General features: G+C 46.8%; 1 protein-coding gene and 1 long non-coding RNA gene across 7 annotated transcripts in view; one reads left to right on the forward strand and one right to left on the reverse strand.

Moving 5' to 3' along the window:
* ZBTB38 (zinc finger and BTB domain containing 38) overlaps positions 1-21,815 on the forward strand; it is a 185,830-nt gene that overhangs the window by 53,975 nt on the left and 110,040 nt on the right. The window contains exon 2 of one of the 6 annotated variants that reach the window (XM_078666392.1): positions 8,510-8,596. The exons of the other annotated variants lie outside the window; for them this stretch is intronic. The gene's annotated coding sequence lies outside the window, so the exon portion shown is untranslated. The remainder of the gene's footprint in view (positions 1-8,509; positions 8,597-21,815) is intronic. 6 annotated transcript variants of the gene reach the window in all.
* LOC144791662 (uncharacterized) overlaps positions 20,284-21,815 on the reverse strand; it is a 42,929-nt gene continuing 41,397 nt past the window's right edge. Inside the window, exon 3 of the long non-coding RNA XR_013602446.1 lies at positions 20,284-20,406. This is a non-coding gene — a long non-coding RNA (uncharacterized LOC144791662). The remainder of the gene's footprint in view (positions 20,407-21,815) is intronic.

Consider the following 21,815-nt stretch of genomic DNA (forward strand, 5'->3'; position numbering starts at 1 on the left):
CAGAATATGGGCCCAGGTCAGAGGGACCCTAAATATTCCATACTATAGCCCCCTGGCTCCTATATGGGACTCCCCAGGAACCCCAGACTGCTTAAAAGATAGTTTGGCAAACCCGTTAAAAATATCCAACATCGAGCATTGGGGCCAGATACTAAATGGATCATCACTGATCTCATGGGAGGATCTGCAAACCACTACTAACTTTACCATCTCCAAATTTAAATACTATCAGCTTTCTAGTTGGGCAAATACTCTCATACATCAGGAAAAGGATACTGAAGAGCTGGAGAAAGAAATGCAGAAAGCTCTACCTATAAAGAAAGAGATAGCCAGATGGTATTGGGCCCTAATAACTTCAGAAGAGGAAGATGACAAGATTGCAGAACTAATCTGGGGGAAGAACCTACATATTCCAGATCTGGAAGGGGTGTGGCTTAAATCAATCGAAAAATGCTGGGCTACACTAAAGTCAGCAGCTTTAAAAAGGAATCACATCTTCACGATCCATAGAGCCTACTGGACCCCTAAAACACTGTCCAAATTCAAGGGCGCCCAAATCAGGAAATGCCCGAAATATGGTGAGGAGAAGGCAGATGACATCCACATCTTTAAAGAGTGCCCATATCTTGAAGAGTTCTGGTCTGAAGTGGGTAAGATCTTAACTTCAATCCTCCAACAGCAACTAACTGTAAGTACCACTCTTGTACTTTTTGGGATCGACAGTAATATAGGAGCGGGTAAGCTAACAAAAGAGCAAGAAAACTTGGTTTTTGTTCTGATGCTCCTCGCAAGAAGGGAGATTTGTATTAAGTGGTTTGGCTCAGTACCTCCAACGGTCGGGGAATGGATGAACTCAGTCTTAAAAACAAACAAACTAGATAGAAGGGAAAAGCTCACTAAAAGAAATAACTTCTGGGGAATATGGGAAAATCACTTTAACCCCAACTAGTGGTCGAGACGGAATGACAATCCTATGATTAAGCGATGGTAACATCTGTTGATGGGTATAATACTCATCGAGTAGTCATTGGTGGCTAGCTCTCCCCGATTAACGAAAAAACAGAAATGTTATTTATGTGTTGGTTCCAAGGGGGATTCCTCTGCAATATCGATCGGATGGGAAACTCCCCGTGCACACTCGTATTTTGGGGCAGTGCTGGTACACACATTGAGAGGCTGAACCCTGGTATTCCCCCCAAAAAACATAAAAATCGCAATATGAGGATTAAAAAAACAAAAAAAAACCGAACTATTGTTAAAGGGAAGGAGTGCACTCGGTATCATGACTCTTGCTTCGATATTGCTTTGAGCCAGATGCACAGTCCAAGCGCTGCAAGTGGGGTCGCAGTCTTTCAAAATGGCGCCAGAAAATATCCCCAGCTAGGATCAGGTCTGGTTCGGCAGTTAGCCCGAAATTAGGGGGGACCAGGTATCGCGCCACTATCCGTGGGCCAGCCAGCACATAACCCGTCAGGGCGGAAAGCACCCGCAGCAGGGCCACAGCATATGTCGCCGGAGGGGCCCGGTCCGCACCTCACCACACAAAATGGCGCCTTACCGATGCAGCCTCGTCAGTGGTGTTAGCAGCACCTCAATCCCCATGAGCGCAGCGCCGCCTCTGGCCTCGTCCTCCTCGGCGCCCACACACCTCAGGGCTCCCAACGGGTGCCTCCCGCCTCAGATCCAGGCCGACCCCAGACCCCCGGCAGCGCAAGACGCTCCTCCGACCAAGAAGTCAAGCAATAGCGCAGTCGGTATCTCCCCGTCTCAGCCGCCATGCATGCTTCGCGGTACTAGCGGCGCGACCATCCGACTGCAGTCCCCACCGCCAGAGATCTCCTCCGAGTGTTGCTCACCGCAAAGCAGACCGGACTCCTCCTCTTACGCGAAGAGCGCTCACCTCTGGGCAATCACCCACCACCGCAATGTTCGTCGCCATCCAGGAGCGGCCACGTAGCCCCAGCGCCAAAGGTCAGAGGCGGTCAGCGATCGCATGCAGGCCTCTGTCGCAGCCCCGCTCTCAGGTTAGGCGTCCAGCCGTCTTCCACGATCACAAGGGCGGGCGCCCGTGTCAGCCGGGTCCGGTCAGCTATTCATCCGGTGGCGGAGCTCCTCAGCAGCCATCCTGGTCGCCAGGATTTGGACAGGTGGTGCCCCAGTGCTAGCCGAACACAGGGTAGGCAATTTGGTGTCCTTAAGTCCGTCCGATGCAGGATAATGTTTAGGATAAAGGCCACAGCTGGCGGAGCTCGCTCACAGAGCGGCATTTCGCTGCCTGGCTAGCCACGCCCCCCATGGCCGTCGCCTGTTTGGTGACAAAGCAGACAATGTGCTAGAGCACTTCAAGGACTCTCGAGCTACGGCCAAGTCCATGGGCCTCTCCACGACGTTTCCTGCATGGTCTGTTTTTCGTCCCTTTCGTGGCCATGGCAGGGGTGCCCCAACATGTTCTTTTCAGAGCCACAGGCCAGTGCAAGCTGTTCAACCTAAGCATGGGCGAGGGTGTGGGAACCACAGATGTAGTTCTGTGGGCCAGCGGGCCAGCCAGACCACCACCCCCCTCTGCAGCAGACTCCAAACCCTCCTAGTGTGACATTACAGGCCCAATGGAATGCCAGCGGGCGGCAGGATTCAGCATCACCTCCCCCACTGGCAAACCATCACGCTGGATAGGTGGGTTTTGCAGATAGTCCGAAGGGGCTACTCCCTCCCCTACGAGACTATGCCTTCAGCGATGGTAACATCTGTTGATGGGTATAATACTCATCGAGTAGTCATTGGTGGCTAGCTCTCCCCGATTAACGAAAAAACAGAAATGTTATTTATGTGTTGGTTCCAAGGGGGATTCCTCTGCAATATCGACCGGCTGGGAAACTCCCCGTGCACACTCGTATTTTGGGGCAGTGCTGGTACACACATTGAGAGGCTGAACCCTGGTATTCCCCCCAAAAAACCATAAAAATCGCAATATGAGGATTAAAAAACAAAAAAAAAACGAACTATTGTTAAAGGGAAGGAGTGCACTCGGTATCATGACTCTTGCTTCGATATTGCTTTGAGCCAGATGCACAGTCCAAGCGCTGCAAGTGGGTTCGCAGTCTTTCAAAATGGCGCCAGAAAATATCCCCAGCTAGGATCAGGTCTGATTCGGCAGTTAGCCCGAAATTAGGGGGGACCAGGGGCCAGGTATCGCGCCACTATCCGTGGGCCAGCCAGCACATAACCCGTCAGGGCGGAAAGCACCCGCAGTAGGGCCACAGCATATGTCGCCGGAGGGGCCCGGTCCGCACCTCACCACACAAAATGGCGCCTTACCGATGCAGCCTCGTCAGTGGTGTTAGCAGCACCTCAATCCCCATGAGCGCAGCGCCGCCTCGTCCTCCTCGGCGCCCACACACCTCACGGCTCCCAACGGGTGCCTCCCGCCTCAGATCCAGGCCGGCCCCAGACCCCCGGCAGCGCAGGACGCTCCTCCGACCAAGAAGTCAAGCAATAGCGCAGTCGGTATCTCCCCGTCTCAGCCGCCATGCATGCTTCGCGGTACTAGCGGCGCGACCATCCGACTGCAGTCCCCACCGCCAGCGATCTCCTCCGAGTGTTGCTCACCGCAAAGCAGACTGGACTCCTCCTCTTACGCGAAGAGCGCTCACCTCTGGGCAATCACCCACCACCGCAATGTTCGTCGCCATCCAGGAGCGGCCACGTAGCCCCAGCGCCAAAGGTCAGTGGCGGTCAGCGATCGCAAGCAGGCCTCTGTCGCAGCCCCGCTCTCAGGTTAGGCGTCCAGCCGTCTTCCGCGATCACAAGGGCGGGCGCCCGTGTCAGCCGGGTCCGGTCAGCTATTCATCCGGTGGCGGAGCTCCTCAGCAGCCATCCTGGTCGCCAGGATTTGGACAGGTGGTGCCCCAGTGCTAGCCGAACACAGGGTAGGCAATTTGGTGTCCTTAAGTCCGTCCGATGCAGGATAATGTTTAGGATAAAGGCCACAGCTGGCGGAGCTCGCTCACAGAGCGGCATTTCGCTGCCTGGCTAGCCACGCCCCCCCATGGCCGTCGCCTGTTTGGTGACAAAGCAGACAATGTGCTAGAGCACTTCAAGGACTCTCGAGCTACGGCCAAGTCCATGGGCCTCTCCACCACGTTTCCTGCATGGTCTGTTTTTCGTCCCTTTCGTGGCCATGGCAGGGGTGCCCCAACATGTTCTTTTCATAGCCACAGGCCAGTGCAAGCTGTTCAACCTAAGCATGGGCGAGGGTGTGGGAACCACAGACGTAGTTCTGTGGGCCAGCGGGCGAGCCAGCCCACCACCCCCCTCTGCAGCAGACTCCAAACCCTCCTAGTGTGACATTACAGGCCCAATGGAATGCCAGCGGGCGGCAGGATTCAGCATCACCTCCCCCACTGGCAAACCATCACGCTGGATAGGTGGGTTTTGCAGATAGTCCGAAGGGGCTACTCCCTCCCCTACGAGACTATGCCTTCAGCCATGTCACCCCAGTATCATTGCATGTCGGTGGATCATCTGGTCCTTCTCCAACAGGAAGTTATGGCTCTCTTGGCCAAGGGAGCCATCAAGCACGTTCCTGCCCCAGAAGTAGGTCGTGGTTGCTATTCCCACTACTTTCTGGTGCCCAAGAAGGACAAGGGCCTGCGTCCTATCTTGGATCTAAGGGACGTCAACTGCTTCCTCCGGAAGGAGAAGTTCAAAATGGTGACCCTGGCACAGGTCTTACCTGCCCTCGACCCTGGAGACTGGATGGTAGCTTTGGACTTGCAGGACGCTTATTTTCATTTCCCCTTCCAGCCGTCCCACCCGCGTTACCTGCGGTTCACTGTAGGCCATGAGCATTTTCAGTTTACCGTGCTCCCCTTTGGCCTTACCAGCCTCCCTCAAGTATTCACAAAAGTGATGGCAGTGGTCGCAGCTCATCTGCACAGATCAGGGGATCCTGTCTTCCCCGATCTCAATGACTGGTTGTTAAAGGCGGGCTTGCCCCAGGCAGTCGTCGCCCACCTCCAGACTACGGCAGACCTCCTGAAATCGCTGGGATTCTCCATCAACATGCCGAAGTCGCACCTGACCCCTTCTCAGAAGAATCCTCTTCATCAGAGCGGTTCTTGACACAATGCAGTTTCGGGTTTATCCGCCTGAACAGCGAGTCTGGGATATTCGGGCTATGATTCCGATCTTTCAGCCTCTGTCTCGAGTTTCGGTCAGGATGACTCTGAGGCTGCTGGGCCTCATGGCCTCCTGCATCCTGCTGGTCGATCATGCCAGGTGGCATATGCAGGCTCTGCAGTGGGACCTGAAGTTCCAGTGGGTGCAGCATAAGGTGAATCTGTCCAATTGCGTCCAGATCTCGGAGGGCACTGCATTACAATTGCAGTGGTGGCTCACAAACCAGGATCCCTCTCCCTTCCCCAACCAGAACACACAGTGGTGACAGAGGCATTCCTTCTGGGATGGGGAGGCCACATGGGAGAGGCAGAGATCAGAGTCCTCTGGCCTCCGGTGGAGTCTGAGCTTCACATCAACCTTCTGGAGCTCCGGGCAATCCGTCTTGCACTAAAGGCATTCCTTCCCTCTGTCCGGGGAAGAGTAGTGCAGGTGGTCACAGACAACACCACTGCCATGTGGTATTGCTACAAAAAAGGCGGGCTGGGGTCGTGGACCCTATGTCAACAAGCCCTCCGTCTCTGGACATGGCTGGAACATCAGGGCATATCCCTGGTGGTTCAACACCTGGCAGGTTCACTGAACGCCAGGGCAGAAAAACTCAGCCGCAGGTGCATGATGGATCACGAATGGCGTCTTCACTCAGAGGTGGTGCAAGGTCTCTTTCAACAGTGGGGATAGCCTTGGTTAGATTCGCCACCAAAGAGAACGTGCAATGCCTGCAATTCTGCACGTTGGAATTTCCAAGGCGGCACTCGCTAGGCGACGCTTTTTGTCGCGAGTGGAGTTGCGGTCTTCTATAGGCCTTTGTGCCTATAGCACTTCTACCCAGAGTGCTGAAGATTATCAAGCATGGCCGGGCCCAAGTAATTCTTGTGGCTCCGGGCTAGGCACGTAGAGTCTGGTATCCTGAGGTGCTCAACATGGCCATCGATACCCAAGACAACTGCCTCTTCGAGAGGATCTTCTGTCGCAGCAGCAGGGAACGGTCCTCCACCTGAACCTACCCAGCCTCCACCTCCTTGCATGGAGATTGAGTAGCGGCAGTTGATGTCATTTGACTTGCCTCTCAAAATCTGTGATGTAATCTTGGCAGCCAGGCGTCCCTCCACTAAGATGGTATATGCCTGCAGATAGAATACGTTTGTGGCATGGTGCACAGCGAAGGCTATGGATCCCCTTTCTGCCCCTCTTTCTGAAGTTCTCTTGTTCCTCCTTTCTTTGGCCCTGTAGGGCTCTGCTCTGGGCACTCTAAGGCCTACCTCTTGGCCATTTCAGCCTTTCTCAGGCTTCCTGATCAGCCTTCTCTTTTCAAGTCCCCTGTTGTAAGTAGACTTCTTAAGGGCATTACTCATCTCTTTCCTCCTGTTCCCTTCGTAATGCATCAGTGGGACTTTAACTTGGTGCTAACCTATCTTATGTGCGCTCCCTTTGAGCTGCTATATAACTGTCCTCTCAGACTCTTAACTCTCAAAACTGCTTTTCTGGTGGTCATCACCTCTGCTCGCATGGTGAGTGAGCTACAAGCTCTGTCTTCCAAGCCTCCCATTCTGGCTGTTCATCCGGACAAGGTCGTCCTCAGAACTCGACCTTCCTTTCTTCCAAAGGTAGTCACTTTTTTTCATATTGGCCAAACAATCACTTTGCCCACCTTCTTTCTGTCTCCGCATCCTTCAAAAGAGGAAGAGAGTCTCTACCGTCTGGATCCAAAAAGTGCGCTCTCCTTCTATTTGGATCGCACCAAACAATTCCGGGTGGACGACCAGCTCTTTGTTGGCTACGTGGGAACTAAGAAAGGTTGGGCCAAGCACAAACAGACCATCTCCAGGTGGGTCATTCTGTGCATCAAAGCCTGTTACTCTTTGGCCTAGAAGGAGCCTCCAGTGGGGCTGCGCGCCCATTCCACCAGGGTGACGGTAGCTACTACTACTTTGGGACGGGGAGTCCCCCTAAATGACATCTGTCAGGCAGCTATGTAGGCATCACTACACACGTTGACGAGACACTACTGCCTGGATAGCCAAGTCCAGAGAGACGGCTTCTTCCGCCGTTCTGTTCTCCAGGACTTTCTGGTGTGATCTTGGTTTGCAGACCCATCTCCGGGGTTAGTATTGCTGGGGTATCTATTCAAAGGTAAGTAATCTATAACTAATTGTTTCTTTCAGATGAACAAGTTACTTACCTTCGGTAACGATATATCTGTAAGAAACATAGGTTAGTTATAGATTCCTTACCGCCCCACCCATCCTTCCCGTTCTGCGAACTGATTTCTAGGGTTAAGGACATCCTTTCAGGGCCAGAGTTTTGTGCACCATTGGTCAGTGTCTTCCATGGCTCTGCGTTCCTGGCACGGAAAGTCGTGTACAGAACCGAAGTCAGCACGCAAGGGCGGCGTCTAAGTAACTTCCGCTACGTCATCCCGGCGACCACGATGCCGACGACGGATGCGGAGTCGACCGATGCCACCTACCGATGCGCAGTGGTACTGCTGACGAAAAAACTTTCCGGATCCAGTCTGACGCCTGGGGAATATTCTAAGGTAAGAAATCTATAACTAACCTAAGTTTCTTACAGATATATCGTTACTGAAGGTAAGTAACTTGTTCAACAGTGCCAAAGTTATTAGCAACCCAAAAAAATGTCTTCCTATGGAAATGCAGACAGAACTAACCATAACTATCCACTGGCAGATGCCAGTGTGTAATATATATATATATATATATATATATCCAATTCGAACAGGAACCCAAATTTGAATTGAAGCCACAGGAAGTAAATTCAGCTCGTTTTATTTTCTTGTAAATTGCAGCTTGCTGGCAGGCACAAAACACAGGAAACCACATCAGAAATTCAAACGCCAGGACGCGTTTCAGGAGTCCATCCCTTCATCAGCAGCGTAAGTTCTGAGTGAATTAAAAGCACTGTTCATGGCGCACGTCTTTATACACATACCTGCCTCAGTGGGCGTGGTTATATTCACGGCTTTCTGGGAACCGTAGTGCTACCTGTATTTCCCTCGTGGGCGTGCTTTCATTCCTCATTTTTGTGAATACTCAATTTCCCAAGTGGGTCGATGCGCTTTGCTGGCGAGTGTCTGCCCTGCTTTGTAGATGCAATTTCGAGCGTCAAGCTGGCACTTCCCTGTTAGTAGTCAGCTTGTCTTCCTCCCAAAGCACAAACATCTTGCTGATGTCTGAACGGGTCCGCACTAGCGATGGGCTTCAGTTCACGACCTCGGGCAGGCCGTTAAATATCCAATTCGAACAGGAACCCAAATTTGAATTGAAGCCACAGGAAGAAAATTCAGCTCGTTTTATTTTCTTGTAAATTGCAGCTTGCTGGCAGGCACAAAACACAGGAAACCACATCAGAAATTCAAACGCCAGGACGCGTTTCAGGAGTCCATCCCTTCATCAGCAGCGTAAGTTCTGAGTGAATTAAAAGCACTGTTCATGGCGCACGTCTTGACGCTCGAAATTGCATCTACAAAGCAGGGCAGACACTCGCCAGCAAAGCGCATCGAAACGCGTTGATCTAATGCTTTCCAGTGCCTAAATCTTGAATAAACGAAAATTGTGGCAAATCCAAGGGAGTGCGCCCATTTATCCCTCTTGCTGGAGGGAGAGTGTGATGTTATAAAACGGCATGGTTCCGCCGTAGGTGTCAGCACCCGTGATGAGCGCTTAAGGGTCGGGAGCCTGTGAACCAGCGTGTGGATATATATATATATATATATATATATATGTGTATATATATATGTATATGGTCCAGTGGAAGGCAGGAGCCGAAACGCGTAGACTGCCATTTGATGCACTTTCTTTTTTGCACTGGTGTGTAAATAAATAACGCAAAAAACTATCTGTTGCTGTGCCGTGTCTTTGGTCTACTAAACGTAGGAAGAAGAAGCTGTGGCAATATATATATGTATATATATATATTTGTTTAACCAATGTGCCTGCGCATAGGAGGTCACTCCACATTCACATTGAAAGTGAAAGGTAGTGCGCTTTTCATTTCTTGCCTGTTGCCTATGAAGAAGGGATTGGTATCCTGAAATGCGTCGGCATGAAATAATTAAAAATGAACAAAGCAAGCAGGCTGCATTTTACGAAAAGCAATGTGGAGTGACTTCCTATGCGCAGGCACATTGGTTAAAAAAGTTTTTTCTCGGCAGCCAGCCGTGGGGAGGAGCACCATCGCAGGCTGGGGAGAGAGCAAGCCAGCCTGCGAGTCTGCAGTTTGGAACCTTCTGAACTTGGAAAGCACAGCGCCATGCTAACTAAGCCTGCTGCCTTGGATTTCATTACCTACGAAGGTGAATAATGCTTTTTAAAGACATGCAAGATTTATGACCTTACTAAAGGGAAGAATCATATAGCACTACGAGAATCAATGTCCCACAAGGCAATTGTACACACCCACTGAGGGCGTGCATACTAATAAGTGATTAAAAACAGAGGAAAGTGAAAGGTAGTGCGCTTTTCATTTCTTGCCTGTTGCCCATGAAGAAGGGATTGGTATTCCTGAAACGCATCGGCATGAAATAATAAAAAATGAACAAAGCAAGCAGGCTGCATTTTACGAAAGGCAATGTGGAGTGACCTCCTATGCGCAGGCACATTGGTTAACAAATAAATAAATATATAAAATTGAGTGCGATATATATAGCGCACTCAATTTCGTGTCCGAAATCAATGCTAACGATATCAATTTGAAATTTACGGCATCACTAAGTGCAGAATCAGTCTATTTTCTTGATGTACAGGCTTTTATTGTCAACAGAAAAATTGAAACCAGGTTACACCGTAAGCAGACAACAGGGAACACTGTATTACATGCCACTTATTTCCATCCAAAGCACCTGATACATAGCATCCCTTACGGCGAAATGTTAAGAATTAAAAGAATTTGCAGCAATGATGGGGCGTAGGGGCTACCGACTGAGCGAGGCACTGCAGAGCGAGTTGCAACGGCTCTGGCCTGCCTGCAGGTGCTTCTGGCTCTTCCTGATTCTGCATATTGCAGATTTGTGGATGCCACACGAGCCTGGCCTCTTTTGGGCCTCTTTTTGGGCTGAAGTGTGCATTCTTGGACACCCATTTTGTTTTTGACCTTGATGTTGTTGTTCGGCTACCTCAGTTCTGAAGAGGGCGCCCCTTCCCATGTATTGATGCTCTGCAGGGCATGGAAATAGAAATGGGCCTACTCCACTCCCAACTTATGGTGGCCGTCTTGGAGTGGTCATTCATTCTACATATATTCCCTGCTGTGTTTGCCCCAATACCACATAGTGTGCGGTGGTTATCTCCTTATGGTTGTACGCGAATTGCGTGCCTGAACTGCCTCCCATATAAAGAGGTAAATCCATCCCAGGGATTGCCTTCTAGTCACCACGGTCCAGCCTCCGGTCTCTTAGCCCTAGATAATCTGGCCCTCATGAGACTAGTCTACCCAAAGGAACCTGAGGGGCGCTGCTAACAATTGCGATTCAATTCCCCGTCTGCTCTCCCGCTGAACTCCTTCGTCACGTCCCTGACCCCTGCCCGAGACGCTTGGCCTACCTGCGCCTCCATTGGTCGGGGCATACCTCTGCCCAGACTCCTGCTTACCTACACGCGGAGCCAAGACGTGTGATAATATGGAGCCTAAACCTTCGAACCTCTTATCTCCCAACCTAGAACTGACTGGCCATAACACTTTCCGAATCAGATATCCCCTGAACCTATCTAAAAATGCTGCAAAAAACTTCAAACATAGACTACTTAAAAAAACATCCGGAAACCCTTATCTCAGACCCCTACTTCTCTGTCAGAAAGGGTGCTACAATAAATGACCTAATCTTCTACACTAAACGGCATGCTCAATGTCAGAAGGCCATTTACTCTCTCCTCAAGATCTCCACTTCCCTGAAAACTCCACATGGTCCTAGACTGATAGTTGCGCCCTCCTCGGAGTACAGAGCTGAAGCCTCCATCTCCCTCTATAAAAACGGAACCATCCTTATACAAGCCTCAGACCGAAACCCAGTGTTATTTGACAAATATTTCCCCACCATCATAAATACAGTGGCTAACGTCAATTTCGCCCCCCTCGAAAGAGCGGGACCTCCAGTGGTCCCCCAGTCCTCGCAAACTCTATCTCCTACATCTCCACCATCATCCTCTGATCCTACATCTGCTTCAAAGGGCCCCCTTTTACCTACCCTAACTCTTAATAACAACTCCCCTGCAATGCACACAATGAAAGAACTGCGACAGCACAGTCCTCACTCTAATCTTCCTGCTCCCCCGCACTGTTAGCAAGCCCTAACTCCTCTAGCTCCATTGCTTACAGCACCGCCCTGATTCTCCCCTAGACACCTTCCTCCAGTCCAACACATAATCCCATCAGGCTCCACCGGCCTCCAGGGGTCTCTATCCGTCAGTCCCCTTCCCCCCATCTTACCCATCCTTCCGAGCTTGCAGCTCCATTTCCCAGAATATCTTCCCTCTGGGCACATTCAGTCGCCACCCACCCCACTTTCCCCAGACCTCACTAGCTCTCTCCAGCTCCAGGGTCCCGTGGACTTAGCCTCCCAATCTCATCCAGTCACCTCACTGGAAGGCCGTCTGAGCGAGATAGCACTCTGCCTACAACAACTTAAGACAGAGGTTCGTAGTCTACTACATATCACTGAGGCTTTGTCTGCTAACTCCAGACTAAGCTGCTCCACCACGAAAAATCACCATCTACGCTCGCTCTCAGATTGCGAGTGTACCGGGCTCACTTCCTCCCCTATTCTCGGCGGTCACCTTCTCACGTCACCCACACACCTCATAGGTGGTCCACCGTTCCGCTCCATAACGACCCTGCCTCCAGATGCAGAGTCTCCCTGTCTGATACGGATATTCATTCTCTCCTACGTTCTTATGTTCCAGCACATCCCCCTACCATAGCAAACTTGCAACAAATTGAATCCATCCCCACTGATCCATTCAGGGAACCTAAGCCAAACACCAGAACCTTAAATGAGAACAACCTCACGAGAGTCACCACCACTCTTCCGGCACCAATAGGCACCAATATAAGTCTCAAATGTGTGCTTCTAAATTGTAGATTGGTGGCTAAACACGCTGCGGACATTGCCTGCCTCACACTGGCGCAGGATCTCGACCTTGTAATGTTGACGGGAACCTGGCTCAATGACTCAGCTGCCCCCATCCTGGACTTTTTAATACCTCCCAACTATGATATCATTAGGTTGGACAGATCCAGTGGTCAAAGTGGAGGATTTGCATGTTTACATTGAGGCAATCTTACAGTAAAAATACTACAGTTTGACCTCATGCGGTTTTGTGAATACGTATGCATTGAAGTGACTGGTGGCAACAATCACTCCTGCACACGTTTTACCACCCCTCTCGCGACAACCTTCCCTTCCCTTCACAGAACAGATCATTGACATTATCTTGGCCAATGCAGACTTCCATGGCACTCAGTTTTTCCTGGGAGATTTCAACCTCCACTGGAACGATGTAAATGATGTGGTGGTCAATAGCCTTAAATCCTTCCTACTTGACCTCAACCTAATCCAAATCTGTGACAGCCCCACTCATATCAGAGGAGCTACCTTAGATCTTGTTATTGGTAAGCCCAACTCCAGGCTCCTGGATTCGATCCTCTCATGTGACTGGACAGACCACTATTGCATCACCTTCTGTATCCTGGAATCAGTAAGAGCAAGTAAAGCCCAGCCAAAGAACCCAAAACAGTTGAAAAGATGCCTACGGAACATCAACCCGCAAGATCTGACTGCTCTCTACGATAACATCCTGCCCCCCCCCCCCCCCCCCCACCGAACATGTCCAATTGTCCAATGTCCCCGACCTTACTGCTCACTATGACCACGCAATACTGAACGTACTAGACTCGGTTGCACCACTAGAGCTTAAAAGAATGTCCTCTAAACTCCCCAAACCATGGTTTACTGATAGTCTTGATTCTGAAAGAAGAAACTTAAGACTTGCCAAAAGGCTATGGCTGTCCTATCCCTCCCTTGAGCATCTCTACCACCTGAGATCCCTGAGAAGCATATATAATAAATGCATCAGATGCTCCAAGGCCACCTTTTTCAGAACTCAACTAGAGCAAGCAAAAAAAGTCCCAAAAAACTGTTCGAACTCATCAAGTCCCAAGCCAATAGTCATCCGAACTCCGCATCACTGGGTCAAGGGACATTGCCTAATTGCGAAGAATTTGCAGATTTCTTCACAGATAAGACTAGTAAGATTGAAGCTGAATTACGATCTGCCCATGACCACCTGTCGATCAGTCCACTGACTTCCCTCTGTCCACTAAGCGTGGATTTCACTGACCCTGCGCAACCCTACCTCCCCAAAAACAGTGCATCCTGGAGTCTGTTCCAACCCATGGATGAATGCACTATACGCAAAAAAACTGTCGACTCTGAAACATTCCAATCACTACGATGACCCTCTGCCATCGAACCTTTTCCCGGAAGTTAGATCCTCCTTACTAACATTGTGGACTAGGATCGTCAATGCATCACTTCGGCAAGGTGCTATTCCGGAGTGCCTAAAATCGGGTCAAGTTACCCCAATTCTAAAGAAACCAACTGCTGATCCACGGACCTGCATAACCTTCGCCCAATCTCCAACATCCCCAACATCCCCACCCTGGCAAAGCTCCTGGAGAAATGTGTGCTTGCCCAACTCTGTAACCACATCGACCATTTCCAACTCCTAGACCAATGCCAAACTGGTTTCTGCCTCGGCCATAGCACAGAGTTGGCGCATTGTCGATGATGCGCTAAGAATGCTGGACCACAATGAGTCGTGCCTACTGATCCTTCTTGACCTTTCGTCAGCATGTGATACTGTCAAACACGATAACATAATTGACCTTCTGGAACACTGGATGGGGCTGTCTGGGCCTGTGCTTAACTGGTTCTCTTCATTCCTCCTGAATAGATCCAAAAGTTTCAAGTTGAACCAATCCCTGTCCCATCCTGCACCGGTTACGCTGGGGATTCCCCAAGGATCAGCACTCTCTCCCACGCTCTTCAACTTGTTCATGGAGCCTCTAACAGAAATTCTGAAATCAACCAGCATCCACTATCACATGTATGCAGATGACACTCAACTATACCTGAAGATTGCCTCTCCTGAGGACATTCAGTCCCTCAACTCAGTCCTGCTGGAAACACAAAGCTGGCTGACACATAACCACCTGAAACTAAATGCTCTAAAAACAGAATTCCTCCTCATCTAACCCCCAAGCAATCTCCGGTCATTGAATAATGGTTGAATCAGCTTACTGCTCTTAACTATAGAACTCACCTCGTGGACTCAGCATCCTCGCTTGGTATTATGTTAGACAAAAGTCTGAACATGCAAAAGCACATCAGTTCCCTCACCAAAGGAGTGAACTTCCAACTCAGCATCCTAAGGAAGCTCAAACCCTTTCCCCCTGCTCATGACCTAAAGGTAGCATTGCAAGCAGTGATCGCACAGCAGGACTATGGCAGCACAACACTTTGTGGCTTGCCCAGAGTGAAAACGGCTCCTCTTAGGGTGGCCCTCAATTCTGCTGCTAGGCTCTTAACTGGCACTAAAAAATACAACCACATCTCTCCGGACCCGCTGGCCCTGAAATGGCTCCCATATGAAGCTCGGATACAGTTGAAAATTGCATGCATGGCACACAAAGCCATCCACTTCAACACCCCGATGTACCTTGCTCAGAAACTGGAGCTCCCATGTGGTACAAGAGCCTCCAGAAGTGCCATCACCCTTTTACTCAAACCACAAAAATTCAAGAAAAAAAGTTCTATAATCGAGCCTTCTCAGGTATGGCGCAGAGGATCTGGAACTCTCTTCCCCCAAAGTCAGTGTGATCCCTTCCACTGTCTTCTTCAAAATAGAAGTTAAAGGGCTCTTGATTAAGAAATATCTGCCTCAGACTGCCATCCCCACTTGACTCTGGCACTATAGAAGCTGTTTTGTGGCCCAGCGGCTTGTCTCGCCAGATTGTTTGACATTTTAAGACTATGTACTTTTCGCTATGATGAATCTGTTTGTTTGCCTGTACCCTTACTGCCGCATAATCTGTAAAGCAATCTTAAACCCTCGGTGGTCATGTTTGCGCTATATAAAACTTTCTAAATAAATAAATGATATAGATCTGAGGGCAGCCCAAAAGGATAGCAAAAGAAGGTTTTTGGCAAGAGGATATTCTGAATGTACAATAGACACAGCAATCAGAAAAACACAAACCTTATGGAGATCAGATTTGCTGTTTAGGACTACGGGAAATAAGGAGGGCACTACAGCAGTAATATTCAAACCTCAAATAGAGCAAGATACTAGACTTATTCTTATGTGCAACAAACAAGAAGCCAGATTACGAAACATAATCAAGAATTGTCCGCTTGTACTGAGTGACCCTGTTTTTGGAGCGTTACTGCCCAATACCCCTGCCATTACCTTCAGAGAAGCCACTTCTATGAGTGATGCTCTAGTTAGTAGCAGTACGGAAGCCATGATAACTGGTAATTGGCTAACACAAAGAAAGGGTTTTGTGAAATGCCACACTTGCCGGGCATGTAAGTTTGGCATTAACAAAACAACATACGCAACATCTTTTCAGGACAAGCCCAATACTATCAAAACATTTTTAACCTGTAAGACGGACTATGTAGTCTGTGTGTTGAAGTGTTCTTGTGGATTACGCTACATGGGTAGCACTAAATTGCAAGCCCACAAGCGAATACTCCAACACATCAGGGCAATCACTAATTCTGATTCGTCCTAACCTGCTGCTCGCCATTTCAAAGAAACACATAACAACACTCTAGAACATCTTAGATATTACTTGTTGGACTCAATTTTGAGTCCAAGGCGAGGGGAAACCTAGAGGCTGCCCTGAGAAAACTGGAACACGTTACATCATTGAGCTTGATAAGAAAACCCCTCGGGCTCAATTCCAGCGAAGATCTCTACACCGGTGTATAATGGCAATAGCTGGGTAACCCCATTTGAAAATAGTGCCTTTATATAAGCGTATTCTGGCAGCATATGTATGCATATGTCAACCTAAAAAAAAGGCCAAAAAAGGCTAGTAGCCTATTTATCCCCTACAAACCACCTTAGAATACCCACAGGTATAGTTACCCAGGACAATTTAAATTTTACATCCATCTGATCAATATACAGGGTAACTTGGGGATGATATTGGCCAGCAGCATTATCCAAGTTCTTGCTGCTACCTATCATTTTTTAAACTTAATATTTAAGTTTTATCACCATGGATTTAGTTATTAGTTAGGGGCCCTGTTAACTTTTTTGCACTATAGCACTTTAAACAAACTCATAAAATCAATCATAGAGTGGTATTAGGCGCACAGGGGCTATATATAGTATGCAATCAATGCCACATGAATTATAGCCTTGCTATGATATGATAGTGGTCATGGTAACACGGATATGAGGATGTTGTACCAATATTTGTTACAATTATTGGTAATGAGCAATATCACTGTACAATGCACTCAATGTTGACTTACATAATTGGATTTTAGTATTTTAACTTCCATTATTTAAGCACAAAGTGTTTTAAGCACAGTATTATTATCTATTTCTTTTTAACATCAGTATAAAGGAATTATTTATTGCTCTTTTTGTGACCAAACTGCATTAGCTTGCAATATGAATGTTTACGAGTCTGTTTTTGCTATTCATTAATCACGTGTTTATGCATGTGTCACTTTAAATTATTCCTACAGCAGCCGCGTCATGTGATCAAGGCCTGTTCAGGCCAAAACGCATTGTGACTGAGCATTTGTCAATAAATAAATAAGCACCAGTCAATTAAAGTCTGTGTTCATTCATCCGCAGAAGGGGTATGAGTGAGCAAAGTTTTAAGGAATGTATAGATATATTTAAAAAAACAATAACTCCTGTCTCCAGCAGTAATGAACCAGCACTCCAGAGGGCTTTCACTCGATTTTTTTCAGTGATGGCAACCACGCTTTATGGCTGCTACAAGTAGCCTTGTTCACGATATATATATATAATTTACTGAAAAAAACAAAGGTTACAGGGACGTTATAGTTAGGTTCAGGTGTCATTCATACAAATCAGAGAAAATCAGCCGTTATTGTTAGTAAGCTCCCTTTAAGTAATACCCCCGCAATGCACTGCTTATGACCTCACATAATACACACTCATGACATGGCCAGTGACATCACTGATACATCTCAAATGACATCACTGATGACATCATCCACAGAATCTCTGACGCACCCACTCACACCCCATATAACCTTTCATACATCAATTCCAACTACCACACTAGCATTGTCAAACGCATTCACACACACATACCAGTACTTACACAGCCACTCACTGATTCATAGATCAACACATGTGCTGTGAAAGTATCAATCATTCAACAGAGGTTGGAAACAGTACTTGCCTAATTTAAGCAGAGCAATGTGGAGTACATGTACTGTACCAAACTTGTAAATATATTGTTCTCTGTACAGGAATAGCATTAGTTGGTCACAGATAAATTAATTGTTTTTTGTTTATTTAAAAACAGTCATAAATGATAGTTGGATATAGAATACCACTATACACAGGGCTGCAGGAATACAATATATTTCATATTCACAAAGGTAAATTTGGATGTAAACATAGGTATAAAACCAAGTTTACCTCAGTTACCTCGGCCGGGAATCCCTCCTAAGGGGGTGCAACTAAGGACATTTCTTTGCATTCCAAGGCATGGTTAGTCTGGGAAGTCTGTGACCGCCCACAAACAAGCTCAGTTATGGGAATCCACAAAAACTACTATAGTTTGCCTTTCCAGCCTGGAAGGGGTTGTATTTAAACTCAGCCAAAGACCTTCTTAAATACCCTTTTCATAATGAGAAGGAAAATGCATCACCCACAGATTTAGTGATGTTAAAGGAAAGGGATATCTCAATGAAAAAATAAATCCACAGTGAAGAAACATTTTAATATTAAAAGCGTGCATTTGCACAGACGATTGATTACATTCCCCTGTGCGAAGATCCCCACTATGCATATCTCCATACACAGGGAATGGTATCCCAATTTGGAAATTAAGCGATTTTCCAATGAATCGGAAGGGAAACTTGCACCCGGTGCAGCTTTCCATGCAGATTTCAAGAGGAATTTGTAAATTCCCCAAACTAGTCAATCTACACCTCGAGGTAGATTGAAATATCCAAATCCAGATTTACTACTGTTTTTGTGAAGAGGCCTCTGTTAGATTTAATGAACATGTGGAAGGATGCACTGTTCAATTGGAAATCGCGTTCATGGACTCCATGGAAAAATGTCAGCAGTTTTTTAATGCACGGATTGTAGCCTCATCCTGTATCGTAGAGTAAAAAATCTGATTACACTCCCCAAAATAAATCTTCCCCTTACATCCTAATGCTCAGCTCTTTGTGGCCAACACAATATTCAGACCCTATCTTTTGTAAAGCAAAGTATATGCCAGAATTCACCAATCTGAATGGGAATCCTATCGCAGTACCGTGTTCCAAGGGGGAGTTATAGTGTGGCCCAACAATTTCAATATCCACCAACATCAGAGACCAATTCTTTTCATTCCTACCAAAAGAAATACCCAGCATTAATCAGCTTAACTCAGAATTAGAAAACAAACAGTTGCTTGGACTCTCTGCAACACATGTAAACACATGCAATGTGTGCAGAACGCAGCAATAAGGCTGAGCTTTAGTCCAAGAAAGATCAATGTTTATCATCTCTCTGGCGGCCTTTTCAAGTTGAGAGGAAGATAATTTTCATCTACTGTGCCTGTGTCCCAGTGAAGCCCAGAGCATGTTTCAAGCATTGAGTACTGCATAAATTATGTAGAACACCAACTAGGAACTCCAGGTAGTATATTCCATTTAGGTGGAGAGCTGCTGGTTTATGGGGAGGATCTACAATACTACTGACACTCTCAATACGCCCACCTCAATATCTGTTTTTCAGGCAGAATTTTTAAGCATTGGATTAGTCCTGTGCTATCCACACCAAGCACTCTTTTGTCAGGTGCTGCTTTTACCTATCTCGAGTTGGCTGATGTTTCACTGATCCATAGCTATAATATGTCTGGAATGGTATATCCCTTTTGCAATTTTTTCAGCTCAGATGTGAATGGAACTAGCTAATCCTAGGTTGAACCTCTTTGCTATTAAAATTGCAGAATGCACTGTAACTTTTTAGCTTGGTGCAGATAGCACTGGGCTAATCCAGTGCTTAAAAAAACTTGCCAAATTGTGTGTTGCGATCTGTTGAACATTAAGAGGTGACCAATTCTCTGTAATAGTTACTTAACCATGGAATGGAATGTACATGAGATTCACTATTTGGGCACACTTACCAAATTTAGAATTTCAAGAGTAAAAATGTTTCTAATCCTGGAGAGATGACCATTGTACGCTGACCTTTGTCATTTTACTTTCACAGCAACACATTTCACTATCAGTAGGTACATTATAAATGTATGACATTTTTGTAAAAATTCAGCAGAGTCTCTGCCATTTATATTGTTCATTAGGCCATTTCTCACTTTTCCAGCTGTACTTCCTCTGCTTCTGTCGATATTAATCCAGATCAGTGCTTATTATTAGCTGGTGGTGCTGAGCACTCATTTTAGGTGACCTCTACTTCTTTTTCATCATCAGACTTTGACCCAGTACCTCACAGCAAGGCAGTGGAGGAAAGACAAATGAGATAGAATCAAGACTACACAGCTGTCAACTTTAGTGACCTTGGCATTTAGAGTTGTGCTCTTAAAAAAAACTCTAGGCCATTACACTTGTTTATTTCTTGTTTCTCACAAATTAACTGATTCTGACTGATCAGTGAAAAGCCTGGGCTTCGATAAGGATAAGGACTAGAGAGTCTGAAATAATTCTGTAGCAATACTGTCATGACTGAGGGCCTGATTTAGATCTTGGTGAGACTCCCGTCATTCCACCACGGCACAGTATCCAAGTACTTCACAATACTGACTGTATCCCACCTGCTGTATTTAGATGTGTGCTGGCTGAACCTCTGTCCCCATCGACAGACTGTTTCTCATAGCATAAGCGGCCAGAGGCAGCTGGTGACATTTGAAAGTGGTGAGGCATAAACGTTGGGCATGATTTTATACAGCAAGTGATGTGAACAAGTTCTATGGACAAACCTGAGAAAGAAATGAAAAAAAGATTGGCAAATGGTTCATTTTAAAGCAAATGAATGTAGCGATAAAGCAAAACTTATTAAGCAGTTGGAACGTATAGTCTTGAAATATTAAACCCATTAAAAACTGCCCCATATCTTCTTGCATTAACTTTTTCAACAGTTAGTGTAATATGTAAATTGTTCTGATTGATAACTTTCGCCCTTTAAAATGCATGCAGCATTAACTTTGGAAAAATATGCTCTAACTAGACTTCGAGATGCACCCACAGATGCTAGCTATAACCAGTCCTATAGAAATATGTGCAGACAGGTCTTTAAGTGAGATGGAAAAAGTGGGTGCTCTCTATAAAGCAACATGCCAAATACATTTCTGTGATTCCCATGGTGTGTCATCAGACCCGTATTTTGGTTTCTCTCTGAGATGTAATTTTATCCATATGAATGGCACAGCAACTGACATACGCCTGAAGCCTGTCAGTATGATTGGCTTTATCACTGGATGTTAGCTGTTTAAGATAAATGAGTAACAACAATGATTTCTTATAAATAATTAACATTGGAAATGTTTAAATTCTGAAACAGTGAGTCTGTGAATTAAATCGCATTGAGGCCTGTGGAAGGAGTTTTGGCCTTAAATTATGTGGGCTTTATGTTACATATGTATAGTCTTTTTCTCTGCATATCTTGTCCATCTGCACATCTTCAACCCCCTCTCTTTCCTCTTCAGCATCCTCTTTTCACTCTTCCCCGAATGCCCTTCCTCGCATCTCTGTCACTTCATCACCCCCAACATGCACTCCCTCAAATTTAAGCACTTTAATTTCTCTTACTTTTGGCTTGCAAATTTTTTGACATCAGTGTACCCCCTTCACAGACACATCCACAGAATTTCAGTTGCAAATGGAATACACAAACATTGTTCTGTGTGCTCTGCAGAGAGGCCAACCCACTGACAGGCACTTTGTTTGGTTTTAGCCTTAGTGCCAGAGCGCTCAATCAAAGCCCCTCTTAAACACCTTGCATGGCTCAAGCTTCAAAGTATACACAGAAAAAAATACAGATAAACAACAACATTAAAAAGTAGCGAACTCCAGGGGAATGCAAGATTAAGTAACGCATGTAAAATAAGAGAGGAACTAAATTTCTGAAATGCATTCACTCAATATTTTTAACATTCAAATGTTTGCAAGTCAATCCATGTTTTAAGCATCAGTGTTAACTTAGGGGCATGTACACAGGGCCTATTTTAATGCCACACATGAGAGAACTGGCCACTGTAAGCACATGTTACACAGTAAGCAAATATCTCTCGCTTTGGGCCTGACTTGGATATTTGGATCCATTTCGCAAGGGAACAATAGCGAAACCTGCTCCTTATTTGGATCCATTTCACAAGGGTGCAATGTACAG

The sequence above is a fragment of the Lissotriton helveticus genome, chromosome 11 (assembly GCF_964261635.1).
Source record: "Lissotriton helveticus chromosome 11, aLisHel1.1, whole genome shotgun sequence".
Classification (NCBI taxonomy): domain Eukaryota; kingdom Metazoa; phylum Chordata; class Amphibia; order Caudata; family Salamandridae; genus Lissotriton; species Lissotriton helveticus.